The sequence below is a fragment of the Triturus cristatus genome, chromosome 4_1, assembly GCF_964204655.1.
Source record: "Triturus cristatus chromosome 4_1, aTriCri1.1, whole genome shotgun sequence".
Classification (NCBI taxonomy): domain Eukaryota; kingdom Metazoa; phylum Chordata; class Amphibia; order Caudata; family Salamandridae; genus Triturus; species Triturus cristatus.
This window is the reverse complement of record NC_140585.1, coordinates 138,596,280-138,610,528: the sequence shown is the minus strand read 5'-3', so window position 1 is coordinate 138,610,528 and position 14,249 is coordinate 138,596,280. Positions and strand designations below refer to the sequence as shown.

The following is a 14,249-nucleotide window of genomic DNA, read 5'->3' as shown; positions in this document are numbered from 1 at the left end:
TCCTTCAATAAATAATATTAAGAACTACTTCTCCTGTTCCACAGTTTCAAGCTTGTACTTTCCGGCCCAACTGAGCATGATGCTCACACTCTTTCATGAGGTACTGATATATTTTCATTCCGACTCTCACAAGCAGGTGGGGATATAGCTCAGTGGTAGAGCATTTGACTGCAGATCAAGAGGTCCCTGGTTCAAATCCAGGTGTCCCCTTAGCCTGTTTTGGTTCTTGTGTTTGTAGCTGGGACTTTTCATAAAACCCCTTTGGATCATCATTGACAGAGTCAGTGTTCGCTTGGATCTTACACTTTAACAGCATTACAATGTCACTGCTCAAAACCTGAGAGTAAATGCATTTTTATAAAGGGCTCGGTATTCCGTATGGGAAATGTCTGAAAAAGCATTGATTTATTTTGGAATCTGGCTCTTCCTTTCACAGCACCAAACAAAGGGAATGGACTATGAAAGCAATTGACAACTTTGTTTTACAGTTTAGTGCTTCCTTCAATCGCACTACAGAAATTGCATAGAAAAGTGGGCAGCAATGCAGTCAATCTATTCCTCATTTAACCTGTGTCCTCAGTCTTACATGTATTCCACCTCTTCTCTGTGCATACAAAGTATGTGTTTGTTTGAAGCACTTCATTTTTGTGCAATGCATAATCTGTTTACTTTCTACTAAAATACGCTGCCCACGTACAAGATGTACGAACCCTAGTTGCAGGTGCAAGCAGGCTGGTCTGAGAAACCAGGCCATTTGCGAACACAAAATAGCTTTTTCTGATGTATTAAATCGAAGGTACATGAAAGGGGTGTTTGGTTGTACCTTCAAATACCAAATTGTAGTGGTATGCAGAAATGTTTTTTCACCGTAATTTGGCCCAAAACAATCATACTTCACCACCATATCAATGATTGTGGTAATCAATCCACAAAGATAAGTAGTCTCGTAAAAACCTCTTCCCCTTTGAGAATGTTTCAAAACAAACATTTTAATTACAGATATTGGTCCTATGGACCACTGCCTATTCAAATAAAATAACAATTAAACATATACATTTTGTTTTTTAAATGATCCTGTTTTCCTTTAATTAATAATATTAAGAACTACTTCTCCTTTTCCACAGTTTCAAGCTCGTACTTTGTGGCCCAACTGAGCTTGAGCCTCTCACTCTTTCATGATGTACTGATATATTGTCATTCTGATCTTTGAAAACAGTTGGGGATATAGCTCAGTGGTAGAGCATTTGACTGCAGATCAAGAGGTCCCTCGTTCAAATCCGGGTGTCCCCTAAACCTATTTTGGTTTTGGTGTTTGTTGCTGGGATCTTTCATAAAGTCCCTATGGATCACCATTGACAGAGTCAGTGTTCAGTTGGATCTTATACTTTATTAGCATTACAGTGTCACTGCTCAAAACCTGGGAATAAATGCATTTTTACACAGGGCGTGGGAACTTTCTGAAACATCATTGATTTATTTTGGAATCCGGCTCTTCCTTTCACAGCTTCAAGCAAAGAGAATCACTATGAAAACAATTGAAAACTTTGTTATACAGTTTGGTGCTTCCTTGTAGCGCACTAAAGAAATGGCATAGTATACTCGGCAGCGCTGCAGTCAATCTATTTCTCATTTAACCTGTGTCCTCAGTCTTACATATATTCCTCCTCTCCTCTGTGCATACAAAATATGTGTTTGTTTAAAGCACTTCATTCTTGTGCAACGTAGAAACTATTTAATTTCTCCTTAAAACCTCTGCCTACGTGCAAAATGTATGAACCCTCGTTGCAGATGAAAAAAGGCTGGCTCGAAGACTCAGGAAATTTTCGAACACAAAATGGCCTTTTCTGATATATTAAATTGATGGTACTTGAAAGGGACGTTTGGGTGTACCTTCCAAATACCAAATTGCAGTGGTATGTAGAAATGTTTTTCGTCCATCATTTGGCCCAAAACAATCATACTTCACCACCATCTCGGTGATTGTGGTAACCAATCCGCGAAAGGATAAGGCGTCCCGTAAAAACCTCTTCCCCTTTGAGAATGTTTCAAAACAAGCATTTTATGTACAGGCATTGGTCCTATGGACCACTGCCTGTTCAAATAAAATAACAATGAAACATATAAATATTTTTTTTAAACTATCCCGTTTTCCTTCAATAAATAATATTAAGAACTACTTCTCCTCTTCCACAGTTTCAAGCTTGTACTTTCCGGCCCAACTGAGCATGATGCTCACACTCTTTCATGAGGTACTGATATATTTTCATTCCGACTCTCACAAACAGGTGGGGATATAGCTCAGTGGTAGAGCATTTGACTGCAGATCAAGAGGTCCCTGGTTCAAATCCAGGTGTCCCCTTGGCCTGTTTTGGTTCTTGTGTTTGTAGCTGGGACTTTTCATAAAACCCCTTTGGATCATCATTGACAGAGTCAGTGTTCGCTTGGATCTTACACTTTAACAGCATTACAATGTCACTGCTCAAAACCTGAGAGTAAATGCATTTTTATACAGGGCTCGGTATTCCGTATGGGAAATGTCTGAAAAAGCATTGATTTATTTTGGAATCTGGCTCTTCATTTCACAGCACCAAACAAAGGGAATGGACTATGAAAGCAATTGGCAACTTTGTTTTACAGTTTAGTGCTTCCTTCAATCGCACTACAGAAATTGCATAGAAAAGTGGGCAGCAATGCAGTCAATCTATTCCTCATTTAACCTGTGTCCTCGGTCTTACATGTATTCCACCTCTTCTCTGTGCATACAAGTATGTGTTTGTTTGAAGCACTTCATTTTTGTGCAATGCATAATCTATTTACTTTCTACTAAAATACGCTGCCCACGTACAAGATGTACGAACCCTAGTTGCAGGTGCAAGCAGGCTGGTCTGAGAAACCAGGCCATTTGCGAACACAAAATAGCTTTTTCTGATGTATTAAATCGAAGGTACATGAAAGGGGTGTTTGGTTGTACCTTCAAATACCAAATTGTAGTGGTACGCAGAAATGTTTTTTCACCGTAATTTGGCCCAAAACAATCATACTTCACCACCATATTAGTGATTGTGGTAATCAATCCACAAAGATAAGTAGTCTCGTAAAAACCTCTTCCCCTTTGAGAATGTTTCAAAACAAACATTTTAATTACAGATATTGGTCCTATGGACCACTGCCTATTCAAATAAAATAACAATTAAACATATACATTTTGTTTTTTAAATGATCCTGTTTTTCTTTAATTAATAATATTAAGAACTACTTCTCCTTTTCCACAGTTTCAAGCTCGTACTTTGTGGCCCAACTGAGCTTGAGCCTCTCACTCTTTCATGATGTACTGTTATATTGTCATTCTGATCTTTGAAAACAGTTGGGGATACAGCTCAGTGGTAGAGCATTTGACTGCAGATCAAGAGGTCCCTGGTTCAAATCTGGGTGTCCCCTAAACCTATTTTGGTTTTGGTGTTTGTAGCTGGGATCTTTCATAAAGTCCCTATGGATCACCATTGACAGAGTCAGTGTTCAGTTGGATCTTATACTTTATTAGCATTACAGTGTCACTGCTCAAAACCTGGGAATAAATGCATTTTTACACAGGGCGTGGGAACTTTCTGAAACATCATTGATTTATTTTGGAATCCGGCTCTTCCTTTCACAGCTTCAAGCAAAGGGAATCACTATGAAAACAATTGAAAACTTTGTTATACAGTTTGGTGCTTCCTTGTAGCGCACTAAAGAAATGGCATAGTATACTCGGCAGCGCTGCAGTCAATCTATTTCTCATTTAACCTGTGTCCTCAGTCTTACATATATTCCTCCTCTCCTCTGTGCATACAAAATATGTGTTTGTTTAAAGCACTTCATTCTTGTGCAACGTAGAAACTATTTAATTTCTCCTTAAAACCTCTGCCTACGTGCAAAATGTATGAACCCTCGTTGCAGATGAAAAAAGGCTGGCTCGAAGACTCAGGCCATTTTCGAACACAAAATGGCCTTTTCTGATATATTAAATTGATGGTACTTGAAAGGGACGTTTGGGTGTACCTTCCAAATACCAAATTGCAGTGGTATGTAGAAATGTTTTTCGTCCATCATTTGGCCCAAAACAATCATACTTCACCACCATCTCGGTGATTGTGGTAACCAATCCACGAAAGGATAAGGCGTCCCGTAAAAACCTCTTCCCCTTTGAGAATGTTTCAAAACAAGCATTTTATGTACAGGCATTGGTCCTATGGACCACTGCCTGTTCAAATAAAATAACAATGAAACATATAAATATTTTTTTTAAACGATCCCGTTTTCCTTCAATAAATAATATTAAGAACTACTTCTCCTGTTCCACAGTTTCAAGCTTGTACTTTCCGGCCCAACTGAGCATTATGCTCACACTCTTTCATGAGGTACTGATATATTTTCATTCCGACTCACAAAAACAGGTGGGGATATAGCTTAGTGGTAGAGCATTTGACTGCAGATCAAGAGGTCCCTGGTTCAAATCCAGGTGTCCCCTTGGCCTGTTTTGGTTCTTGTGTTTGTAGCTGGGACTTTTCATAAAACCCCTTTGGATCATCATTGACAGAGTCAGTGTTCGCTTGGATCTTACACTTTAATAGCATTACAATGTCACTGCTCAAAACCTGAGAGTAAATGCATTTTTATACAGGGCTCGGTATTTCGTATGGGAAATGTCTGAAAAAGCATTGATTTATTTTGGAATCTGGCTCTTCCTTTCACAGCACCAAACAAAGGGAATGGACTATGAAAGCAATTGACAACTTTGTTTTACAGTTTGGTGCTTCCTTCGATCGCACTACAGAAATTGCATAGAAAAGTGGGCAGAAATGCAGTCAATCTATTCCTCATTTAACCTGTGTCCTCAGTCTTACATGTATTCCACCTCTTCTCTGTGCATACAAAGTATGTGTTTGTTTGAAGCACTTCATTTTTGTGCAATGCATAATCTATTTACTTTCTACTAAAAAACGCTGCCCACGTACAAGATGTATGAACCCTAGTTGCAGGTGCAAGCAGGCTGGTCTGAGAAACCAGGCCATTTGCGAACACAAAATTGCTTTTTCTGATGTATTAAATCGAAGGTACATGAAATGGGTGTTTGGTTGTACCTTCAAATACCAAATTGTAGTGGTATGTAGAAATGTTTTTTCACCGTAATTTGGCCCAAAACAATCATACTTCACCACCATATCAGTGATTGTGGTAATCATTCCACAAAGATAAGTAGTCTTGTAAAAACCTGTTCCTCTTTGAGAATGTTTCAAAACAAACATTTTAATTACAGATATTGGTCCTATGGACCACTGCCTATTCAAATAAAATAACAATTAAACATATACATTTTGTTTTTTAAATGATCCTGTTTTCCTTTAATTAATAATATTAAGAACTACTTCTCCTTTTCCACAGTTTCAAGCTCGTACTTTGTGGCCCAACTGAGCTTGAGCCTCTCACTCTTTCATGATGTACTGTTATATTGTCATTCTGATCTTTGTAAACAGTTGGGGATATAGCTCAGTGGTAGAGCATTTGACTGCAGATCAAGAGGTCCCTGGTTCAAATCCGGGTGTCCCCTAAACCTATTTTGGTTCTGGTGTTTGTAGCTAGGATCTTTCATAAAGTCCCTTTGGATCACCATTGACAGAGTCTGTGTTCAGTTGGATCTTATACTTTATTAGCATTACAGTGTCACTGCTCAAAACCTGGGAATAAATGCATTTTTACACAGGGCGTGGGAACTTTCTGAAACATCATTGATTTATTTTGGAATCCGGCTCTTCCTTTCACAGCTTCAAACAAATAGAATGACTATGAAAACAATTGAAAACTTTGTTATACAGTTTGGTGCTTTCTTGAAGCGCACTAAAGAAATGGCATAGTATACTCGGCAGCGCTGCAGTCAATCTATTTCTCATTTAACATGTGTCCTCAGTCTTACATATATTCCTCCTCTCCTCTGTGCATACAAAATATGTGTTTGTTTAAAGCACTTCATTCTTGTGCAACGTAGAAACTATTTAATTTCTCCTTAAAACCTCTGCCTACGTGCAAAATGTATGAACCATCGTTGCAGATGAAAAAAGGCTGGCTCGAAGACTCAGGTCATTTTCGAACACAAAATGGCCTTTTCTGATATATTAAATTGATGGTACTTGAAAGGGACATTTGGGTGTACCTTCCAAATACCAAATTGCAGTGGTATGTAGAAATGTTTTTCGTCCATCATTTGGCCCAAAACAATCATACTTCACCACCATCTCGGTGATTGTGGTAACCAATCCGCGAAAGGATAAGGCGTCCCGTAAAAACCTCTTCCCCTTTGAGAATGTTTCAAAACAAGCATTTTATGTACAGGCATTGGTCCTATGGACCACTGCCTGTTCAAATAAAATAACAATGAAACATATAAATATTTTTTTTAAACGATTCCGTTTTCCTTCAATAAATAATATTAAGAACTACTTCTCCTGTTCCACAGTTTCAAGCTTGTACTTTCCGGCCCAACTGAGCATGATGCTCACACTCTTTCATGAGGTACTGATATATTTTCATTCCGACTCTCACAAACCGGTGGGGATATAGCTCAGTGGTAGAGCATTTGACTGCAGATCAAGAGGTCCCTGGTTCAAATCCAGGTGTCCCCTTGGCCTGTTTTGGTTCTTGTGTTTGTAGCTGGGACTTTTCATAAAACCCCTTTGTATCATCATTGACAGAGTCAGTGTTCGCTTGGATCTTACACTTTAACAGCATTACAATTTCACTGCTCAAAACCTGAGAGTAAATGCATTTTTATACAGGGCTCGGTATTCCGTATGGGAAATGTCTGAAAAAGCATTGATTTATTTTGGAATCTGGCTCTTCCTTTCACAGCACCAAACAAAGGGAATGGACTATGAAAGCAATTGGCAACTTTGTTTTACAGTTTAGTGCTTCCTTCTATCGCACTACAGAAATTGCATAGAAAAGTGGGCAGCAATGCAGTCAATCTATTCCTCATTTAACCTGTGTCCTCAGTCTTACATGTATTCCACCTCTTCTCTGTGCATACAAAGTATGTGTTTGTTTGAAGCACTTCATTTTTGTGCAATGCATAATCTATTTACTTTCTACTAAAATACGCTGTCCACGTACAAGATGTACGAACCCTAGTTGCAGGTGCAAGCAGGCTGGTCTGAGAAACCAGGCCATTTGCGAACACAAAATAGCTTTTTCTGATGTATTAAATCGAAGGTACATGAAAGGGGTGTTTGGTTGTACCTTCAAATACCAAATTGTAGTGGTACGCAGAAATGTTTTTTCACCGTAAGTTGGCCCAAAACAATCATACTTCACCACCATATTAGTGATTGTGGTAATCAATCCACAAAGATAAGTAGTCTCGTAAAAACCTCTTCCCCTTTGAGAATGTTTCAAAACAAACATTTTAATTACAGATATTGGTCCTATGGACCACTGCCTATTCAAATAAAATAACAATTAAACATATACATTTTGTTTTTTAAATGATCCTGTTTTTCTTTAATTAATAATATTAAGAACTACTTCTCCTTTTCCACAGTTTCAAGCTCGTACTTTGTGGCCCAACTGAGCTTGAGCCTCTCACTCTTTCATGATGTACTGTTATATTGTCATTCTGATCTTTGAAAACAGTTGGGGATACAGCTCAGTGGTAGAGCATTTGACTGCAGATCAAGAGGTCCCTGGTTCAAATCTGGGTGTCCCCTAAACCTATTTTGGTTTTGGTGTTTGTAGCTGGGATCTTTCATAAAGTCCCTATGGATCACCATTGACAGAGTCAGTGTTCAGTTGGATCTTATACTTTATTAGCATTACAGTGTCACTGCTCAAAACCTGGGAATAAATGCATTTTTACACAGGGCGTGGGAACTTTCTGAAACATCATTGATTTATTTTGGAATCCGGCTCTTCCTTTCACAGCTTCAAGCAAAGGGAATCACTATGAAAACAATTGAAAACTTTGTTATACAGTTTGGTGCTTCCTTGTAGCGCACTAAAGAAATTGCATAGTATACTCGGCAGCGCTGCAGTCAATCTATTTCTCATTTAACCTGTGTCCTCAGTCTTACATATATTCCTCCTCTCCTCTGTGCATACAAAATATGTGTTTGTTTAAAGCACTTCATTCTTGTGCAACGTAGAAACTATTTAATTTCTCCTTAAAACCTCTGCCTACGTGCAAAATGTATGAACCCTCGTTGCAGATGAAAAAAGGCTGGCTCGAAGACTCAGGCCATTTTCGAACACAAAATGGCCTTTTCTGATATATTAAATTGATGGTACTTGAAAGGGACGTTTGGGTGTACCTTCCAAATACCAAATTGCAGTGGTATGTAGAAATGTTTTTCGTCCATCATTTGGCCCAAAACAATCATACTTCACCACCATCTCGGTGATTGTGGTAACCAATCCACGAAAGGATAAGGCGTCCCGTAAAAACCTCTTCCCCTTTGAGAATGTTTCAAAACAAGCATTTTATGTACAGGCATTGGTCCTATGGACCACTGCCTGTTCAAATAAAATAACAATGAAACATATAAATATTTTTTTTAAACGATCCCGTTTTCCTTCAATAAATAATATTAAGAACTACTTCTCCTGTTCCACAATTTCAAGCTTGTACTTTCCGGCCCAACTGAGCATTATGCTCACACTCTTTCATGAGGTACTGATATATTTTCATTCCGACTCACAAAAACAGGTGGGGATATAGCTTAGTGGTAGAGCATTTGACTGCAGATCAAGAGGTCCCTGGTTCAAATCCAGGTGTCCCCTTGGCCTGTTTTGGTTCTTGTGTTTGTAGCTGGGACTTTTCATAAAACCCCTTTGGATCATCATTGACAGAGTCAGTGTTCGCTTGGATCTTACACTTTAATAGCATTACAATGTCACTGCTCAAAACCTGAGAGTAAATGCATTTTTATACAGGGCTCGGTATTTCGTATGGGAAATGTCTGAAAAAGCATTGATTTATTTTGGAATCTGGCTCTTCCTTTCACAGCACCAAACAAAGGGAATGGACTATGAAAGCAATTGACAACTTTGTTTTACAGTTTGGTGCTTCCTTCGATCGCACTACAGAAATTGCATAGAAAAGTGGGCAGAAATGCAGTCAATCTATTCCTCATTTAACCTGTGTCCTCAGTCTTACATGTATTCCACCTCTTCTCTGTGCATACAAAGTATGTGTTTGTTTGAAGCACTTCATTTTTGTGCAATGCATAATCTATTTACTTTCTACTAAAAAACGCTGCCCACGTACAAGATGTATGAACCCTAGTTGCAGGTGCAAGCAGGCTGGTCTGAGAAACCAGGCCATTTGCGAACACAAAATTGCTTTTTCTGATGTATTAAATCGAAGGTACATGAAATGGGTGTTTGGTTGTACCTTCAAATACCAAATTGTAGTGGTATGTAGAAATGTTTTTTCACCGTAATTTGGCCCAAAACAATCATACTTCACCACCATATCAGTGATTGTGGTAATCATTCCACAAAGATAAGTAGTCTTGTAAAAACCTGTTCCTCTTTGAGAATGTTTCAAAACAAACATTTTAATTACAGATATTGGTCCTATGGACCACTGCCTATTCAAATAAAATAACAATTAAACATATACATTTTGTTTTTTAAATGATCCTGTTTTCCTTTAATTAATAATATTAAGAACTACTTCTCCTTTTCCACAGTTTCAAGCTCGTACTTTGTGGCCCAACTGAGCTTGAGCCTCTCACTCTTTCATGATGTACTGTTATATTGTCATTCTGATCATTGAAAACAGTTGGGGATATAGCTCAGTGGTAGAGCATTTGACTGCAGATCAAGAGGTCCCTGGTTCAAATCCGGGTGTCCCCTAAACCTATTTTGGTTCTGGTGTTTGTAGCTAGGATCTTTCATAAAGTCCCTTTGGATCACCATTGACAGAGTCTGTGTTCAGTTGGATCTTATACTTTATTAGCATTACAGTGTCACTGCTCAAAACCTGGGAATAAATGCATTTTTACACAGGGCGTGGGAACTTTCTGAAACATCATTGATTTATTTTGGAATCCGGCTCTTCCTTTCACAGCTTCAAACAAATAGAATGACTATGAAAACAATTGAAAACTTTGTTATACAGTTTGGTGCTTTCTTGAAGCGCACTAAAGAAATGGCATAGTATACTCGGCAGCGCTGCAGTCAATCTATTTCTCATTTAACATGTGTCCTCAGTCTTACATATATTCCTCCTCTCCTCTGTGCATACAAAATATGTGTTTGTTTAAAGCACTTCATTCTTGTGCAACGTAGAAACTATTTAATTTCTCCTTAAAACCGCTGCCTACGTGCAAAATGTATGAACCCTCGTTGCAGATGAAAAAAGGCTGGCTCGAAGACTCAGGTCATTTTCGAACACAAAATGGCCTTTTCTCATATATTAAATTGATGGTACTTGAAAGGGACATTTGGGTGTACCTTCCAAATACCAAATTTCAGTGGTATGTAGAAATGTTTTTCGTCCATCATTTGGCCCAAAACAATCATACTTCACCACCATCTCGGTGATTGTGGTAACCAATCCGCGAAAGGATAAGGCGTCCCGTAAAAACCTCTTCCCCTTTGAGAATGTTTCAAAACAAGCATTTTATGTACAGGCATTGGTCCTATGGACCACTGCCTGTTCAAATAAAATAACAATGAAACATATAAATATTTTTTTTAAACGATCCGGTTTTCCTTCAATAAATAATATTAAGAACTACTTCTCCTGTTCCACAGTTTCAAGCTTGTAGTTTCCGGCCCAACTGAGCATGATGCTCACACTCTTTCATGAGGTACTGATATATTTTCATTCCGACTCTCACAAACAGGTGGGGATATAGCTCAGTGGTAGAGCATTTGACTGCAGATCAAGAGGTCCCTGGTTCAAATCCAGGTGTCCCCTTGGCCTGTTTTGGTTCTTGTGTTTGTAGCTGGGACTTTTCATAAAACCCCCTTGGATCATCATTGACAGAGTCAGTGTTCGCTTGGATCTTACACTTTAACAGCATTACAATTTCACTGCTCAAAACCTGAGAGTAAATGCATTTTTATACAGGGCTCGGTATTCCGTATGGGAAATGTCTGAAAAAGCATTGATTTATTTTGGAATCTGGCTCTTCCTTTCACAGCACCAAACAAAGGGAATGGACTATGAAAGCAATTGGCAACTTTGTTTTACAGTTTAGTGCTTCCTTCAATCGCACTACAGAAATTGCATAGAAAAGTGGGCAGCAATGCAGTCAATCTATTCCTCATTTAACCTGTGTCCTCAGTCTTACATGTATTCCACCTCTTCTCTGTGCATACAAAGTATGTGTTTGTTTGAAGCACTTCATTTTTGTGCAATGCATAATCTATTTACTTTCTACTAAAATACGCTGCCCACGTACAAGATGTACGAACCCTAGTTGCAGGTGCAAGCAGGCTGGTCTGAGAAACCAGGCCATTTGCGAACACAAAATAGCTTTTTCTGATGTATTAAATCGAAGGTACATGAAAGGGGTGTTTGGTTGTACCTTCAAATACCAAATTGTAGTGGTATGCAGAAATGTTTTTTCACCGTAATTTGGCCCAAAACAATCATACTTCACCACCATATCAGTGATTGTGGTAATCAATCCACAAAGATAAGTAGTCTCGTAAAAACCTCTTCCCCTTTGAGAATGTTTCAAAACAAACATTTTAATTACAGATATTGGTCCTATGGACCACTGCCTATTCAAATAAAATAACAATTAAACATATACATTTTGTTTTTTAAATGATCCTGTTTTCCTTTAATTAATAATATTAAGAACTACTTCTCCTTTTCCACAGTTTCAAGCTCGTACTTTGTGGCCCAACTGAGCTTGAGCCTCTCACTCTTTCATGATGTACTGATATATTGTCATTCTGATCTTTGAAAACAGTTGGGGATATAGCTCAGTGGTAGAGCATTTGACTGCAGATCAAGAGGTCCCTGGTTCAAATCCGGGTGTCCCCTAAACCTATTTTGGTTTTGGTGTTTGTAGCTGGGATATTTCATAAAGTCCCTATGGATCACCATTGACAGAGTCAGTGTTCAGTTGGATCTTATACTTTATTAGCATTACAGTGTCACTGCTCAAAACCTGGGAATAAATGCATTTTTACACAGGGCGTGGGAACTTTCTGAAACATCATTGATTTATTTTGGAATCCGGCTCTTCCTTTCACAGCTTCAAGCAAAGAGAATCACTATGAAAACAATTGAAAACTTTGTTATTCAGTTTGGTGCTTCCTTGTAGCGCACTAAAGAAATGGCATAGTATACTCGGCAGCGCTGCAGTCAATCTATTTCTCATTTAACCTGTGTCCTCAGTCTTACATATATTCCTCCTCTCCTCTGTGCATACAAAATATGTGTTTGTTTAAAGCACTTCATTCTTGTGCAACGTAGAAACTATTTAATTTCTCCTTAAAACCTCTGCCTACTTGCAAAATGTATGAACCCTCGTTGCAGATGAAAAAAGGCTGGCTCGAAGACTCAGGCCATTTTCGAACACAAAATGGCCTTTTCTGATATATTAAATTGATGGTACTTGAAAGGGACGTTTGGGTGTACCTTCCAAATACCAAATTGCAGTGGTATGTAGAAATGTTTTTCGTCCATCATTTGGCCCAAAACAATCATACTTCACCACCATCTCGGTGATTGTGGTAACCAATCCGCGAAAGGATAAGGCGTCCCGTAAAAACCTCTTCCCCTTTGAGAATGTTTCAAAACAAGCATTTTATGTACAGGCATTGGTCCTATGGACCACTGCCTGTTCAAATAAAATAACAATGAAACATATAAATATTTTTTTTAAACGATCCCGTTTTCCTTCAATAAATAATATTAAGAACTACTTCTCCTGTTCCACAGTTTCAAGCTTGTACTTTCCGGCCCAACTGAGCATGATGCTCACACTCTTTCATGAGGTACTGATATATTTTCATTCCGACTCACACAAACAGGTGGGGATATAGCTCAGTGGTAGAGCATTTGACTGCAGATCAAGAGGTCCCTGGTTCAAATCCAGGTGTCTCCTTGGCCTGTTTTGGTTCTTGTGTTTGTAGCTGGGATTTTTCATAAAACCCCTTTGGATCATCATTGACAGAGTCAGTGTTCGCTTGGATCTTACACTTTAATAGCATTACAATGTCACTGCTCAAAACCTGAGAGTAAATGCATTTTTATACAGGGCTCGGTATTTCGTATGGGAAATGTCTGAAAAAGCATTGATTTATTTTGGAATCTGGCTCTTCCTTTCACAGCACCAAACAAAGGGAATGGACTATGAAAGCAATTGACAACTTTGTTTTACAGTTTGGTGCTTCCTTCGATCGCACTACAGAAATTGCATAGAAAAGTGGGCAGAAATGCAGTCAATCTATTCCTCATTTAACCTGTGTCCTCAGTCTTACATGTATTCCACCTCTTCTCTGTGCATACAAAGTATGTGTTTGTTTGAAGCACTTCATTTTTGTGCAATGCATAATCTATTTACTTTCTACTAAAAAACGCTGCCCGCGTACAAGATGTATGAACCCTAGTTGCAGGTGCAAGCAGGCTGGGCTGAGAAACCAGGCCATTTGCGAACACAAAATTGCTTTTTCTGATGTATTAAATCGAAGGTACATGAAATGGGTGTTTGGTTGTACCTTCAAATACCAAATTGTAGTGGTATGTAGAAATGTTTTTTCACCGTAATTTGGCCCAAAACAATCATACTTCACCACCATATCAGTGATTGTGGTAATCATTCCACAAAGATAAGTAGTCTCGTAAAAACCTGTTCCTCTTTGAGAATGTTTCAAAACAAACATTTTAATTACAGATATTGGTCCTATGGACCACTGCCTATTAAAATAAAATAACAATTAAACATATACATTTTGTTTTTTAAATGATCCTGTTTTCCTTTAATTAATAATATTAAGAACTACTTCTCCTTTTCCACAGTTTCAAGCTCGTACTTTGTGGCCCAACTGAGCTTGAGCCTCTCACTCTTTCATGATGTACTGTTATATTGTCATTCTGATCTTTGAAAACAGTTGGGGATATAGCTCAGTGGTAGAGCATTTGACTGCAGATCAAGAGGTCCCTGGTTCAAATCCGGGTGTCCCTAAACCTATTTTGGTTCTGGTGTTTGTAGCTAGGATCTTTCATAAAGTCCCTTTGGATCACCATTGAC

General features: G+C 38.5%; 11 non-coding genes across 11 annotated transcripts; all 11 read left to right on the top strand.

Annotated features, from left to right (window-relative positions):
* The first annotated feature begins 138 nt into the window (after positions 1-138).
* Positions 139-210, top strand: TRNAC-GCA (transfer RNA cysteine (anticodon GCA)). The gene has a single exon. It is a non-coding gene; the product is annotated as a tRNA-Cys (tRNA).
* Positions 211-2,287: 2,077 nt separating this feature from the next.
* Positions 2,288-2,359, top strand: TRNAC-GCA (transfer RNA cysteine (anticodon GCA)). The gene has a single exon. It is a non-coding gene; the product is annotated as a tRNA-Cys (tRNA).
* Positions 2,360-4,435: 2,076 nt separating this feature from the next.
* On the top strand, positions 4,436-4,507 carry TRNAC-GCA (transfer RNA cysteine (anticodon GCA)). The gene has a single exon. It is a non-coding gene; the product is annotated as a tRNA-Cys (tRNA).
* A 1,008-nt stretch (positions 4,508-5,515) lies between these two features.
* On the top strand, positions 5,516-5,587 carry TRNAC-GCA (transfer RNA cysteine (anticodon GCA)). Its single transcript has one exon. It is a non-coding gene; the product is annotated as a tRNA-Cys (tRNA).
* A 997-nt stretch (positions 5,588-6,584) lies between these two features.
* On the top strand, positions 6,585-6,656 carry TRNAC-GCA (transfer RNA cysteine (anticodon GCA)). The gene has a single exon. It is a non-coding gene; the product is annotated as a tRNA-Cys (tRNA).
* Positions 6,657-8,733: 2,077 nt separating this feature from the next.
* TRNAC-GCA (transfer RNA cysteine (anticodon GCA)) lies at positions 8,734-8,805 on the top strand. The gene has a single exon. It is a non-coding gene; the product is annotated as a tRNA-Cys (tRNA).
* A 1,008-nt stretch (positions 8,806-9,813) lies between these two features.
* On the top strand, positions 9,814-9,885 carry TRNAC-GCA (transfer RNA cysteine (anticodon GCA)). Its single transcript has one exon. It is a non-coding gene; the product is annotated as a tRNA-Cys (tRNA).
* Positions 9,886-10,882: 997 nt separating this feature from the next.
* TRNAC-GCA (transfer RNA cysteine (anticodon GCA)) lies at positions 10,883-10,954 on the top strand. The gene has a single exon. It is a non-coding gene; the product is annotated as a tRNA-Cys (tRNA).
* A 1,008-nt stretch (positions 10,955-11,962) lies between these two features.
* TRNAC-GCA (transfer RNA cysteine (anticodon GCA)) lies at positions 11,963-12,034 on the top strand. Its single transcript has one exon. It is a non-coding gene; the product is annotated as a tRNA-Cys (tRNA).
* A 997-nt stretch (positions 12,035-13,031) lies between these two features.
* TRNAC-GCA (transfer RNA cysteine (anticodon GCA)) lies at positions 13,032-13,103 on the top strand. The gene has a single exon. It is a non-coding gene; the product is annotated as a tRNA-Cys (tRNA).
* A 1,008-nt stretch (positions 13,104-14,111) lies between these two features.
* TRNAC-GCA (transfer RNA cysteine (anticodon GCA)) lies at positions 14,112-14,183 on the top strand. Its single transcript has one exon. It is a non-coding gene; the product is annotated as a tRNA-Cys (tRNA).
* The last annotated feature ends 66 nt before the right edge of the window (positions 14,184-14,249 follow it).